We start from the raw sequence: 15,453 nt of genomic DNA on the forward strand, positions 1-15,453 counted from the left end.
CCTTTGTATCTTCTCGACTCGCGCCGTCTTTCTCCTCCTCTTGAACTGTCGTGCTGAGTTAGCTCTCACATCGTGTGGTCTACTTTGCTCGTCCTGTGCTCTCGTGCTCCACCTATTATCCCTGTGGGGAAGGGAAAGGGCCGTCCAGGGTGTGTGATTCTGATCAATTGCCTGACTTTACCTGACCCTTGTATTGGGACACGTCAGGTAAACGGCTTGGGTGTTAGTCCATTGTCTTTCGTGTTGTTCAAAAGTGTTTGTGTGGAAAACGGGGGGGAGTGTTTTGAAATATCCTATTTGATAGGATGGGAAAAGGTGTTGAAAGAAGGGAGATATCGGATCTCGCCCATCAGTGTCCCCCTCCCGCTCCCCAAAGACCCCCCATCCAGGTGATCCACCCTCACTGGTCCACCCCCAGGAACTGGATCCAATAGCGATGGCCGTGTCCTGGCCACCTGGATGACCCGTTCCCAGGAACTTGCTAGGGAGACACCTTCAGGTTTCTCACACACCCTTCCTCCATGCGATGTAGTCACATTTGTTTCACAGGGGAACCGGGAAACGAAATCTACATTTCCCTGGTCTTTTCCTTTTCTGTGTTCCTCAGTGAAATAATAGGGTTGTAGTTCTAAAAACCATTGCTTGGCCCTAGAGTTAAAGTCTTTGAGTTGGCTAATCCAAACTAGGGGTGAGTGGTCTGTAACCAGTGTGAACATTTGTCCTAATAGGTAATAACTAATATTAATGGCCCACTTGATGGCCAAGGCCTCCAGTTCCAGCACAGAGTAATTTTCTTCACGTGGGAACAACTTGCAGCTGCTGAACAATATGGGATGTTCTAATCCATCACAAACCTGGGATAGGACGGCTCCTAACCCTGTAAGAGAGGCATCTGTCTGTAAGACAAACTCCTTAGCGAAGTTGACTTCCTTTAGGATTGGGTCCTGACACAATGTTTGCTTCAAGGTTTTATAACATATCTCATCCTTGTCATTCCAATGAAGTTTCTGGGGTTCAGCATTCTTAAGTTGTCAGCTGGGCTGTTTTGTCTGAAAAGCTTTGGATAAACCTTCGGTAGTACCCTATTAACCAGGAAAAAGCTCTAAGATCTCTTATAGTTTTGGGAGTTGGTGTATCTAAGACAGTTTTGTGGTTGTACATTCCAGTTCCCTACGAAGAAGCCAAGATATTTTACGGCTGATTGTGCCAATCTGCACTTAGCAGGATTAGCAGTGAGACCAGCGTTTATAAGGACTTTCATGATGGTATATAGATGGAAGAGATGGTCCTTCCAAGTTCTGCTATAAATGATGATATCGCCAATATAAGCTCCACAGAAATCGGAATAGAGTTGAAGGATTTTATCCATGAAGCTTTGGAAAGTGGCCCGACCGAAAGGTAAGACTTTAAATTGGAATAATCCTAGTGGTGTTGAAAACACGGTCTAAACACAGTCTTTTCCTTATCTGGGCCATAGATGGGAACTTGCCAGTATCCCTTGGGTAAATCTACGGTAGTTAGAAAGGTGGCTGCTCCGAGTTTATCAATTAGTTTGTCAATGCGTGGCATAGGATAGGAATCGAAGTCCGATATGGCATTAGCTTGATGGAAGGCATTACAGAATTTCCAGGAACGGTCAGGTTTAGTGACAAGCACGATAGGAGAGGACCATGAGCTTGAGAATGACTCAATAATGTTGGCTTTCAACATTTTGTTGACATCCTCAATCACTATCTGCTTATGAACTTCGGGGAGTTGATATGTTTTTAAGCGTACCACTTTACCCTTAGGTGTTCTGATATAGTGATATCTATTCTTTACTCTCCCTGGTTTTTCCAAGAATACATTAGGAAATTAAATTACTACACCCTTTATGTCTTGTTGGTCTTGAGTAGGTAACTCAGAAGGAATTAAATGAAAGTTATCTATGTCTTCGGGAACCAAACAGGCTAGTACTTTGGCATCGGTTACTGACGGGTTCCCTTTCCACTCTTTCAAGAGATTTATATGATATTGGGTTTTCTGTTTCCTATCCGGTTGGGCTACTCCATAAGGACAGGTCCCCGTTCTTTCAACTATTTCATAAGGTCCGTGCCAATTGGTGACCAGTTTGTTCTCTGAAGTTGGTAAGAGGACTAATACTTTCTGTCCTATGGAGAAAGATCTTAAACTCACTTTCTTGTCATAAGTGGCCTTTTGTTGACTTTGAGCCTTTGCCATGTGAGTGCAAACTAAGTCTCGGACCAACTTCACATGTTCTCGCATTCGGGTGGCGATTTGCTAGATGGGAATATGGGGCTCCTCCTGTTCTTCCCAGGTTTACCGGAGCATATCCAGGACATCTCTCGGCTCTCTTCCATAGAGTAATTCAAAGGGAGAGAAACCTGTGGATGTTTGGGGGTTTTTCCTCACTGCAAATAGTGCCCATGGGATTATGCAGTCCCAGTCTTTCCCGTCCTTGTCTACCAGTTTTCGGAGAATTCGTTTTAAGGTCTTATTGAATCTTTCTACCAAGCCATCGGTTTGAGGGTGGTACACAGAAGTTTGCAAGGTAGTAATGTGGAGTAACTCTTTGACTTCAGCCATAAATTTACTCATAAAATTCGAACCTTGTTCTGTTAGTATTTCCTTGGTCAAACCGACCCTGGAGAAATGCGTTAGAAGATGTTTAAATATCTGCTGGGTGGTATTATTTCTCATTGGGAGTGCCTCAGGATAGCGAGTTGCATAATCCACGATTACAAGGACATATGCAAGGACACCTCACTGATGCTCAACAAGGCTGAAACACGTGTCTGGGGTTGCTGTTGGTACTCTTTCTTGTTCAAAGGAGGTTTGCCTGGCATTTCGGTGCTGGACTGCCCTTGTGGGCAGGACAAAGACTGATATGTAAATGGATATTCCTCCTTTGTGAAAACTACAGTGAGCAAAACGCAGTGGCTGAAGACTCTCAAAGTGGGAAAAAACCACAGAACAGGTTATCGTGCCATGTTCTTTCAAGAGAGGGGCGCCTGCTAACTTTTTTGTAACCTTTCCCAGTGAAGTTTGGGTGATAGTTTCCACCCATGGATCTCCATTTTTAACCATATTTTTATAGATTTTAATACAAATATCATTAACAACATTAAACATTGTTTTCCCCTTTCCCCCTGCCACCCTCCACCGGAAAGTTCTGCATTAGTGTCCCTGCCTTTCAAGATAGCTCCATCCTCCCTTAATTGAACAAGTCCAGAATCCTTATTTTGTGCGGGCACCATTGTTCCATGTAATCCCCTTGCAAAATTTCCAAAACCATGCCCCAGTCATTCCTAAATTTCTGATATTCCCCTTGAATGTTGTATGTTATGCGTTCCATAGCTAGATGTGACCAGACTCTTCGTATCCAGTCAATTGCTACGTGCAGATGTTTCTGTTTCCATTTTTGTGCTATCTCCAGCGAAGCCCCTATCAGTAGACCCATAATGTTGCATTTCTGTGTCGTGGTTACATTTTTATCTTTGGGGTCTCATAGTCCGCATAACCACACTTCTTCTCCCTGGTTCCCCATATCTGGGAACATCGTCTGCATTTGTGCCTTGACGTCTCTCCAATATTGGTGTGGTGCCGGGCACTCTCACCATATGTACTGCCAGTCCCCCTACTGCCACATTCCCTCCAGCATGTATTAGGTGTGTTGCGGTACATCATATGGAGTCTTTCCGGCGTGTAGTGCTATTGTATGAGTATTTTCATTCTCATTTCTCTAGTCTGTATCGCTCTTGTGAGCTTATGTATTGCACCCCATATCTAGTCCCAGCGTTTCTTTGTAAGTGAGCTTTGAAGTGTCTTTTCCCATCTTATTATGTATTGCCATTTGACATCTTATACTGGTGCATTTATGAACTTGTAAGTATACGAGACACATTTCTTTGCTCCTGAATGTGTCATAATGTATGTTTCAAATGGGGTTGGCTCCCTTGTTGCCACTTTTTTGATTCCGGGGGTGTTCAACTAGTGATATAGTTGTTCGTATTTATATCTGTCGATGGCATTCAGGTTTAGGAGCGACTTGCATTCCGAAAGGATTTTATCTGTTGCGCCTGATACATGTCCTCGACCATTTTGCATCCCGCCTCCTCCCATTTGTGGAATGCCCCTTTTTCTATTCCTGGTGGAAATTCTGTGTTTTCAAATAATGGCATAAATGGGGCTGGGTCTATGGTTAGTGTTCCTGTCTGTGCCGCTTTGTCCCATATACATAGCGTTGCTTTCATAATTTTTAATGAACGCTGCTTCAGTTCCATTTGTGGTGACTTGCTTCCTGCCTCCTATTCTGCCGTGCTATGCTGGCGAAACGAACGAACGAACGCTCACAGTCTGATTGACACTCACCCTGAGCCCGCCTCTGGCTAACTGGGATTGGCTTGTTTGATAGTCTTCCAATTGGATTGTGTTTAAACCTGCAAACACGCATCCTATTCTGCCGTGCTGTGCTGGCGAAACAAACGAACGAAGGCTCACAGGTGAAGTGACTGTGTCTGGTGATTGTGTTCATTATGAGCGCACCTGGGAACTTTTGCAACAATCTTTAAAAGAACTTTACAAGAACTGACACCATTTTGTTTCTGTTTCTCTTACCCTGATTGACACTCACCCTGAGCCCGCCCCTGGCTAACTGCGATTGGCTTGCTTGCTAGCCTTCCCATTGGATTGTGTTTAAACCTGCAAATACACCCGCATCGCGTGCGCGCATCTCGGGTAAGTACTGAGTTAAGTACCGCTTGGCCGCTTTGTCGCGCAGCCACGGTGCCTCAGAGTCAATTTTATTCACCTAACATGTGGCTGTGTGTTTTTCATTCTAACAGGTTGGACGGAGAGTATTATATTGAGTTATTAGTGTCTCCTCGGTAAGTCTGTACTTTATTGTTTATAATCTTTTTCTCTTTTTTTTGTTATTATTGTTGGTTTTCTTTTTTTCCGCTTCTAGAGTACATTTTATTTATTTATTTATTTTGCACATTGTCCCTTGTATTGATCTCCCTAATGACCACTTACACTTCTTACAAACTAACAACAAGCATGCAACCCATTGTTCCATTGTCGCTTGTTCAGCAATCTAACCCAGAGTCACAAGGACACCTAGATTCTCCCCTGATACCCCAAACTTGTTTTTCTCTGCTACGTCTGTTACTCCCAGGTCTCCCAATAAACAGACCTGATTTCCATTCAGCACTCAGAGTAACAGAATAGACATGTCCTCTCCCCTTTCCCCTGTCACTATCTCATCGGGTGAGACTCACATGCCTTCCGCCCTCACAATTGGGAAAGTTAACACCTCCCATTGTACGCCTCTGAGGCGCATTAATCCCCATCCGATTTCCGATATGACCATGATGGAATCCACAAAAAATTGTCCAGCTGTACGAAATACGAATATGTCCATTTCACCTATTGCCTTTCCTCAATTGTTATCTGATTCTATTGCTCTTTCAATACATGCTAGCTTATGTGAGTCTGTCCATTCTACTATGAGGAATGATTACATTACTGGCGTACCATCTGTGTCTTGTGTGCCCAGTGACCTTTCCTCTGTAAATGTACGCCCGATGCTCAAGTCTTTTGCTTTACCAACACCTTGGACAAACAAACCATATCCGATTGATAATTCTGCCCAAACTTTATTAATGGTGCAACCCGCTCTCACAGCCACCAACACCGCCATTTATAGTCTGTGTAAACGTTTTGAATCCTTAGACTCCAAAGTTACCAGACAAGCTCTACAATTTGAGGATTTGATGAAATGGCTTTCCTCACAACAGCTCTCCAAAATATCTCAAAGCAATGAGAAGCTGGATGAGTCAGTTGTGATGATTCCCAGCCATTTGGCTGTTTGTAACGATAATCCTTCTTCCAAGCATAAGCCACCACAATCATTAAAACTGGTGACTCCTGTTGTTTTGGCTCCTTGCCCCCTTCCGTCAGTCTCAGGTATTATAGGCACTGGCGCTTCTCCTGTGGCGATCACCCCCCGTCATAGAGGATCATAATGTGAGTGATGTAGTGCCTCCTTGTCTTGGAGATTTGCCAAGAACTCAAACCGCTGTGACTGATGGTCAAAGCCATCTTGAACAATTGAAAGCGAGGAATCCTAAACGTATTACTAACAAAAAGAAAACACTGATTCCTATAAAAAATAAAAAACATGATTGGAACCAAAAACCCCAAAAGCACTCTCAAAACTTTCTTTAAAGTACTTGGTAAAACTTCAACTTTGTCTGAAGGACAATATTCTGCTGCTTCAGTTCCTGTTGATAGTGTGCAACCAAAAACACCAGGAGTATCCAATCTGCCCACTTTTCCAACTTCTAATATATGTTTACAAGTGAAGCCCACTGTAACTTTGTCGCCGCTCTCACAACTGGTTAATTCTTTACGTGATGTCCAGAAAATTCCCCCGTGCAATTCGAATACATACCTATTTTCCGCTGCCCCTGGCAAGTCAATTCGGAATCCTGATTGCTCGAGCGCTGCAGGTTCTGGATTTCCAGAATCATTGGGGCAACCACAAGTGTGCCAGGCCCCCTAATACACAGCCTAAATCAGTTTCTTTTGCCCCATTGTCCCAACTGCCTCATGCATTGGACACTGTCGTACCGCAAAGCCTGACGGATGAACTTAGAAAAAGAGTTGATGCCTATCCGCTAATTTGGCCAAGGTCTTTTTCCAAATGCATGCCAAGTTACGTTGCCAGCCAGATGTGTCAAGAGGCGCAACACACTTGTTTGGTTGTCATCAAACAACCAATCCAGCTGAAACCAATGACCTCCAGAGACATAGGCATGAATGGTCATCTAATCATCTTGGTACCCCTATCATTCCGAAATGGACTCCTCGTAAACCAGATTCTCGGTTGCTATCACGCCACTTACACCCACAACGAGCAAAATTCCATACTCTGATTCTCAAATGTAGAGAGGGGAACCATCCTGTGTATGATCTAAATCGGCAAAGTGTGCTGAAAATATTTGGTGAAATTGATGACCTATGTAACATCTCCAGAGGTGATCTAGACCAGATTGAATTTCTAACTGATTACCCACTTTCCATAGTCAGACTTTGGATTCCTTCTGGTGTGGTGTTTCCATCAATATGGCGTAACAAAATGGATTTGTTTGACATGGGGTTTTTGCTAGCACAGGATCCAGAGAATGCATTTTCAAAACCTAAAGCACCTATCACAATGCCGAAAATATATCAAGGCACTCGACGTGATTCCAGAGAACCTTGGGCAGCTGAGAGTTCCCATCAATAACCATTACAATGTGATCTCACAACAAAAATAAGTGTTGCCAGCTGGAACTCTAGGGGTCATGGGCATTTAAATTCCTCCTTCAGAGAGATGCCTCATCTCTTTCATATCATAGCCCTAAAAGAGACATGGCTAATCAAACCCCCATTGTGGGACAATTATGAACGGTAACTCGTTTCCGCAGTGCCCACTGGAGGTAGACCATCCTCCGGCCTTCTTGTTGCTGTGAATATCAAAGCGGGCTTCTCTGTTGCTCCATTGGCCTCTGTGGGAGCACACATACAGCTAGTCAGAATCACCAACGGAGAGATGGTCCTTGCCATGGTCAACTTATATCGAAATGTTGTCAGTATGTTTGACGAGACCTTTTTTGCCGGACCGCATGACATGTTCCACCTTATTTCATTAGACAACTTGATCACATATACCATCATATTGGGCGACCTTAATTTAGATTGTTGGAAGCCCGGACCCCAAAGTCAAGTGGTTTACAATTGGTCGGCACTCATGCGAGAGCGTAACTTCCATATGGTGAATGGTTCAGTTCAGGGTGATATCCCGGCTCACTACACCTGGCACCTTGGTATATCGACTAGCATAATCAATTACATCTATGTCGATATTAAACTATTCCAAAAAATTGAGTCATTCACCGTAAACTACCATCCAAAAAGTGATCATAGTTTATTGATCCTCCGGTTTAACTTGAACCTTTTGCCAACACGAAGGGAGGATCACTATCACAGCAATTTAGAAGTTAATACCTCTCGTATACTTTTGAGATGGAACTTGAGAACACTAAACCAGTTTGAACACCTAATTGTTGACAAGTCTAAAACATCGCACAGAAACCAGTACACAGATTTGCTATACTCTTTTGCTCAGATGGTCATTATTCCCCAGTCTAACAGCATTAGACATCCACATGCCTTTGATCCGATTGTTTTACAAAAAAGGGTCAAATTTAGGTCAAACAAAAGGCAAATTCTAATTTCAAACTCATCATCTAAGTGGCAAGAATTAAAGTCAGCCAAATGTAAATATAAAAATTGGCTACGTGGTCGGAAGTCAAAATTGTTTCAGCAAGACAGCGAAGCCATGGCATTCGCATTGCGCAATAAAAATTCCTCTGGTATGTGGTTCCTCCTTAACAACCATACTTGCCATCAGCATGCAGATGCCCAACTAAATGGAGTGACGGAGCAAACTTGGGCCACCCATTTTTCAACCCTATACGCTGACCCCCAGTATGCAGCTTGCCCCTATGAGCCGGTCTCCCCATCGTCCTGGCAGTTAGAAGCTTCCTATGAAACCATCTATACAATTATAAAGAAAATCAGTTCGTCTAGAGCTGAATGTCCAAATGGGCTATCGAATCAAATGTTCAAAACATATCCATCCATATGGGCATACATACTCTCTATACTTTTTCACAGTGTACTACACATGTGCATTATTCCCTTGTCATGGAAGTCTTCTATAATCATTCCAATCTTTAAAAAAGGTGACCGAACTGTCCCGCGAACTATCGACCCATAGCGCTTTTAGACGCATAGGGTAAGATCTTCACTAGGTTGGTACTCTGTGAATTTAACATCTGGACAGGGATTCATAATTATCGTGATTCTAATCAGACAGGGTTCTTGGTAGGAATGGGAACGAATATTAATCTCTTGACCCTTAATGCAATAAAAGTGCAATGTCAGGAGACTAAACAGCAGATTTCTTTTGCGTTTATCGATCTAAACGCAGCATTCGCCTCTGTGAGTCGCCTCCTACTCTTGAAAAAAGAGATAAGTGTCCACCGACGCTATATGACATAATTCACTCCCTACACCATGAAACATCTATCCGAATCCGACTCACCCTGGATGGTCTTTTGTCAGAAAAAATCCCCACATTTCGGGGACTAAAGCAGGGATGCTCATTTGCGTCAGCGGTTTTAAATTATTACATACATGATGTTAAAGAGCCCCTGTCGAAGATAATCTCAGACTCTCCTAAACTAAATATCCAGCAAATTCAGTCGCTCATGTATGCCGATGATATGGTCCTTATCTCTAGGACCCAAGTTGGGCTTCAACGGCTACTTGATGCGTTTCAAGAGTATGTATGCCTTAATGAACTGTCAATTAATTCATCTAAAACCCAAATCGTACTATATTCACCTAAACATCTAAGGCCAATGTCATTTGTCTGGACCATTGGCCTTACACCGATTGCAGTATTACCAAATTACTGCTACTTGGGAATGACTTTCAAAGGGAAGTTGAGAGCACAGGGACAACTGGAGCGGGTGGAGGGCAAGCTAATTTCAGCCATATCTCAAGCCTGTATCATTATGTATAAGTTTGGCAAGTTCTCGATCTTGCCTGCATGGCACTTTTGGACCAAAAAAGTTGTCCCCATACTGCTATATGGCCTAGAAACCATTCCCACTGATTCCCTCTTCAAATTCAACCAGTGGGAAGCTAAATTTTGGCGCGCAGTGCTCTGTCTGCCGCAATGTACACCGATTTCATGGATGAGATATGAGCTGGGGTTGCTCTCTCTCCAGGCACACTCCAGCTGGCGCCTGTGTTCTCTTTTTAGGAAGTCTTTGCTGTCTACCAAGGAAAACGTACTTCTAAAAACACTCTCGCAATACATGTTTGCAGACAAACACTGTAGGTTTATTAACAAATGGTTATACAAAGTCTATTGTATACTGGTTAAGGCTGACATAACTATCGATCTGCTATTGTATAATCCTGACAAAGCTAAATTAAAAATACATCAGACTGCCTGGATTAACACCTGTGAGCTTTGTCTGTTGTATCGGGATGGTGATACAGTGGGCTTTCCACCAAAGAGAATGGGCATACTGCCTCCATATTTGATACGATCTCCCTCACCCAAATACCGTTATGGCATTCTTCGTCTCCGTTTTAATTTGTGGACCACACTTGACATAAAGGCTAGGTCGCCGGCTTGTGAGCCCAGAACAAAATATGTGTTGTTTTTGTAAAGATGGCAATACTTCTGAGACCCTTGTTCATTTGATTGCAGAATGTATATTCTTAAGATCTAAAAGAGACACTGCCTTCACAAGACATTGTGAATACTTGGGAAATATATTTCAGTTTGAATGCTGGGCAGTACTGTTGGGGTATAACAACAACTTGGCAATACAAATTGCAACTGTTAACTTTTTAGCCTAAACATGTAAGATGATGTGGAATTAACATCATAATTGAACAAGAAAACTGTTAATGATCAGCAAATATGTAAATTATTTTTTTTCTTTTCTGATAAGTATTGTATTTTTGTGTGATGTCCATTATTGTAACAATGATGCGCTAAGTTATGTGGCTAGGTAAATGAATTGTTAGGTGATTCTCTTTTTCATTTTAGAATGTTAGTCTAAGTAATTAATTTTAAGAAATGTTTTTCAGATTAATTGTTTTATTATATGTTTTGTATTCACTTTGGAAGGTTGATTGAATTCAGCCATATCAAATAAAAAAAAAAAAAATGTCACTAATTTGTACATTAGGGCGTCTGTATTGTTTTGTTTCCCTAACCAGATGAAGTGTTGGGTGTGAGTTGTCGCTACTGCTCTGGATTGGGCCGCCCACATTTTCTGTGATTTATCTGGTATCTATTCTTTGAATACCCATAGTTGGGCCGCTTCATAATACTTCTTGAAATGCGGAAGAGCACAGCCCCCATCTTTCCTCGATGCTGTCAGGACCATACTCGAAACTCCGGGGGCCTTTTTCTGATATATGTATGCTAAAATGAGTTTTGTCAGGGATTTGAAAAAGGCTGGAGGGATTCTTATCGGATTAGTTTGGAACAGATACATGAGTCTGGGTAAGATGGTCATCTTGACTGCCGTTATCCTGCCCACCAAGATATCGTTAATGGGTTCCATCTCGTTAGGACTTGTTTGATTTTATCTAACATTTGCGGGTAGTTTTGGGCATATAAATCCTCTATTTTCCCTGTCAAGGTAATCCCCAGATACCTGACCCCACCTTTCGCCACTTTCAGGTGTAAGGTGGATGCTACTGATTGAATATGCGATCTGTCTCCTGCCAGCATCAGGATTTCCGATTTTTGTCTATTTTTTACCCCGATATGGAACTGTATGTGTCAATTTCCTGCATAAGACTCTGGATAGACTTTCCTGGGTCTCCCAGGACCACCAGCATGTCATCCGCGTACGCAGTGATTTTGTGCGTGTACCCTGCCATATCTATCCCTTTTATTTCTGGGTTGTCTCTTATTCGTGCCAATAGAGGCACTAGGAATATCGCGTAAAGGAGTGGGGATAGCGGGCACCCTTGTTTTTTCCCTCTCTCGATTAGTACTTTCTTGGACAGCCCCCCGTTCACTGCTATTCGTACTGTTGGGGAGTTATAGTTAGCCTGGATCATGTCTATAAAGGATTCTCCCATGCCCATTTTTTGCTGTTGAACGCTTTCTCCGCATTGAAGGACAGCACTATAGCTGGGGATTGTGTTATCCCTATTTTTTCCACCAAATGAAGTACTCTCCTAATGTTGTTGTGGGTTTGTCTATTTGGTACAAACCCGGATTGGTCTTGGTGGATCAGTTTCGGGAGGACTAGCGCTAGTCTATTTGCCAGAATGTTGGTGTATAACTTCGCGTCCAAGTTAAGTAGCGCTATCGGGCGGTACGAACTAGGGAGCTGCGGGTCCTTAACCTGCTTGTGGAAGACCACCACTTTTGCCTCATTCATAGATTGGTGACATTGCTCCTTTCCTTGAACGTATTAAATAGTTCTGTCAGGACTGGGGCAAGTATGTCTTTATATGCCTTGTAAAATTGTGCTTTGTAGCCGCCCAGACCTGGGGCTTTGCTCGTGGGAGGTCACTAATCGCCCTATTCACCTCCTCCTCTGTGATTTCCTTGTCTAGTTGTTGCTTTTCCTCTTCCGAAATTGTCGCGAGGGAAACATTTTCCAGATAGGTCTTTTGTTGCCCCTCATCTGGATGATCTGAGGAGTAAAGGCTCTGATAGAATTGCTTAAATATGTCCCAAATATCTGACGTTTGTGGTGTTGTTTGCCATTTGTCGTCTATTAGTGCCTTTACTGTCTGATTCAGCTTTTTCCCTTTAAGTTGCCTAGCTAAGATTTTATCAGCTTTATTTGCCTTTACGTAGTAGCAATGTTTCAATTGTAGCAGGTCTCTCTCCGCTCTCTTGGTGCGAATGGATTCCAGCTGTCCTTGGACGTGTCTCAATGATTTGTTTAGTTTAGATGTTGGTTTTTGCAGTATCTCAACCTGGATCGCGCTTATGTTTGCCTCTAGCTCTTTTTCCCATTGTCGGTTCTGTCTCTCCCTCTGAGTCTTGCATGCTATCAAGTGTCCCCTTGTAACTGCCTTAAAGGCTTCACATTGGGTTTTTCTTTTTTTTTAAGCTTTTCTTTATTGGCAAGGAACAGTAGCAGGTGGAGGACACATCACATCAGCACTTAGCATTTCACATTTAAAACATTTAGAACAACCGATGCATTAGTTGTAAACGGGCATATTAACTTAGGGTGTGTTGAGTCCAGTGGGGCTGCTCAGAGTCCTGGTTGCGCTTCCGCCCCTTCCACCGACGAGGGTGAGGATAGAAGCTCAAAGTCAACTTTGTTGTTCAAATAACTACAAAACTCTGTCCACACATTTTTTGGGTGGCCATTCGCAGGTAGGGAATTGATGTAGTCCTCCTCACACATTTGCGTCCAAGTGAGGGCCTTTAGCCACATCTCAAATGAAGGGCGGGAGCGACGCTTCCAAACTGTAGGATACATCTTCTAACCACTATGGCCCCAACATTCAAAAATGTGGCGACTTTCTTCACTGCAGTTCCCTCCCATAGCCCAAACAACAAAGCAAGGGGGTCGGGACCAATATGGAACCCCACCATTTCTGAGAGGGCTTCCAGCACAGCATCCCAGAACGGGGCCAGTGCCCTACAGGACCAGAACATATGTGTATGGTCAGCTTCACCGGATCTGCATCTCGGCACATGTGGGGTTGGTTGTGTGTGAATTTCTCCACCCTGTGAGGGGTGTAATACAGGCAATTAAGGAGCTTATATTGCATGCATCTGAATCTGGAGTTGAGGGAGACCTTACATGTATGCATGCACATTTTCGCCCACACCCATTGGGTTTTTCTTGATATCTCCGGAAGGCTATTGTGTGCCAGGTATTCGCTCATATGTTCCCTGAGAGTGTTTCCCAATACTGGATCCCGTATGATTTCCTCTGGCAGTCTCCACCTACATAGCCCTGTGTGATTTTCTGCCAGTGCTAGGTCTGCCCACAGTGGGGCATGGTCATAGAGTAAAATGGAGCCTGCTTCCGCCTGCCGTATTTTCTCCAGGAGACCTGTCAACACCCAAAGATAATCTATCCTTGACATGGTTCCGTGGACATATGAAAAGTATGTGTAGCCTTTTTGTATGGGATTCAAGTGTCGCCAGACATCTTCCAATGCTAAATTATTCATTGCCCTGCAGTCGAGGACCGGATCTGTCTATGCTAGGATCCCAGGCGATGTTCAAGTCTCCTCCCAACACTATCTCCCCCACTGCAAAGTGCTCTAGTTTGTGCAGTGTGTCCCTGAGGAAACCTTCTTGTCCAGTGTTAGGGGCATATAGTGCCGCAATAGTCAGGGGGTGGCCCTCTACTTTTGCGTTCACAAAAATATATCTTCCCTGTTTGTCTGCTTCTGTATGGTGTATCTGTACATTTATGGTGTCCCTGATGGCAATCAGCACCCCGTCCTCTTCTCTTGTGTATTTGCCTGTATCATTTGATTATACCCTTTCAATCTGACCTTACCTTTATCCTGTCCTTTAATGTGGATTTCCTGGAGCATTATTATATCGTATTTTCCTTGCCGTAGGAAGTGTTCACCTTTTTCTTTTTGACCCGGGGGTTCAGCCCTCGGACATTGTATGTCAATATTTTTATCCCCATCCTGTCGTGGGTGCTTGGGTTTCTATTTGGACTTCCACTTCTTGGCTAAATGATGAATATGAGTGGTCTTTTCCGGTTACCCCCCCAAGCCCCCTGACTCTGCCTCCTCCAACTTGCGAGTCCCCCCCCCCATAACCGCCCTGAGGAGGGCTCTGGTTCCTATGATCGCTCAGGCGTACGGCCTTCTGCGCCATGCCCTCTGTCATCTCAGGGATAACTTGTAGGGTGTCCTAAAACCCCTCTGGATTCCAAAATGCGTCCCGAGTAGCCCCCCAGCACCTGAATTTGTATGGAAGGCTCACTCCTCTCTTGTCCTCGAATGTCCAGAGTGGAGGGTCTTCCCGGAGCGGGGTCTATCCTCTGTAAACATTCATAGGTCTGTTCTGTCGGAGGCCTTCTTTTTCTTTGTCGTTGGCCGCTTTGTCCTTTTGTCGATCATCTTCCATTCCCATGCTGCTCTTCTCGAGATCGGTCTTCCTCTGTTTATTTCTTGGTGTTCTCCTTCTCGGTCTTGTAAATCCATTATTTGCATTCCTTCTTCACAGGTCGTGATCCTCCGCTGCTTTCCTTCCTAGGAGAACAATAGCCCGAATGGAAAAGTCCATTTATACCTTATTTGTTTCGCTGACAGTTCTCTTACCACTGGGCCCATGTCTCTGCGCTTCTTTAGCGTGGACTGCACTAGATCTTGATACAGTTGAATGTCCTCACCATTCATATGGTATGGTCCATTGTTCTCGCCCTTCTCAAGATCTGTTCCTTTTGGGAGTAGGAAGTGAGCGCTACCTGAAAGTCACGCGGTGTGGCTCCCGGTTGTCCTATTCGTTTTGAGCCCACTCAGTGTATTCTATCTATTGGCACTTCCTCATCTTCTTTCGTATCCAGAATGTCCTTGAAGACTTGCTGAACTGCCTTGTTTAAATCTTTCTCTTCCACCGTCTTTACCATGTTTTTTATCCTTATGTTTGACCTCCTAGAGCGGTTTTCTAGATCCTTGCATTGTATTTCGAGGTTGTGGGTCAAACACACTAGGTATTCCTGGGTTTCTGTGCGTTGTTGTGTTTCCTCCTCTAGATTTTGCATTACTTTCTCCAGGGTGTATGTTCTCTCGCCAAGATTTGTCACCTCTGTTCTTAGTTCTTGCACCACTGTTTTAATCTCGCCTATCATGGTCTCAAAT

At 43.7% G+C, this 15,453-nt stretch overlaps 1 long non-coding RNA gene across 1 annotated transcript in view; it reads left to right on the forward strand.

Moving 5' to 3' along the window:
• Positions 1–4,478: 4,478 nt before the first annotated feature.
• The window catches only part of LOC138467120 (uncharacterized), a 70,747-nt gene continuing 59,772 nt past the window's right edge, over positions 4,479–15,453 (forward strand). Inside the window, exons 1-2 of the long non-coding RNA XR_011268052.1 lie at positions 4,479–4,737; positions 4,845–4,886. This is a non-coding gene — a long non-coding RNA (uncharacterized lncRNA). The remainder of the gene's footprint in view (positions 4,738–4,844; positions 4,887–15,453) is intronic.

The sequence above is a fragment of the Ambystoma mexicanum genome, chromosome 4q (genome assembly GCF_040938575.1).
Source record: "Ambystoma mexicanum isolate Mex_15411 chromosome 4q, UKY_AmexF1_1, whole genome shotgun sequence".
Taxonomy (NCBI): domain Eukaryota; kingdom Metazoa; phylum Chordata; class Amphibia; order Caudata; family Ambystomatidae; genus Ambystoma; species Ambystoma mexicanum.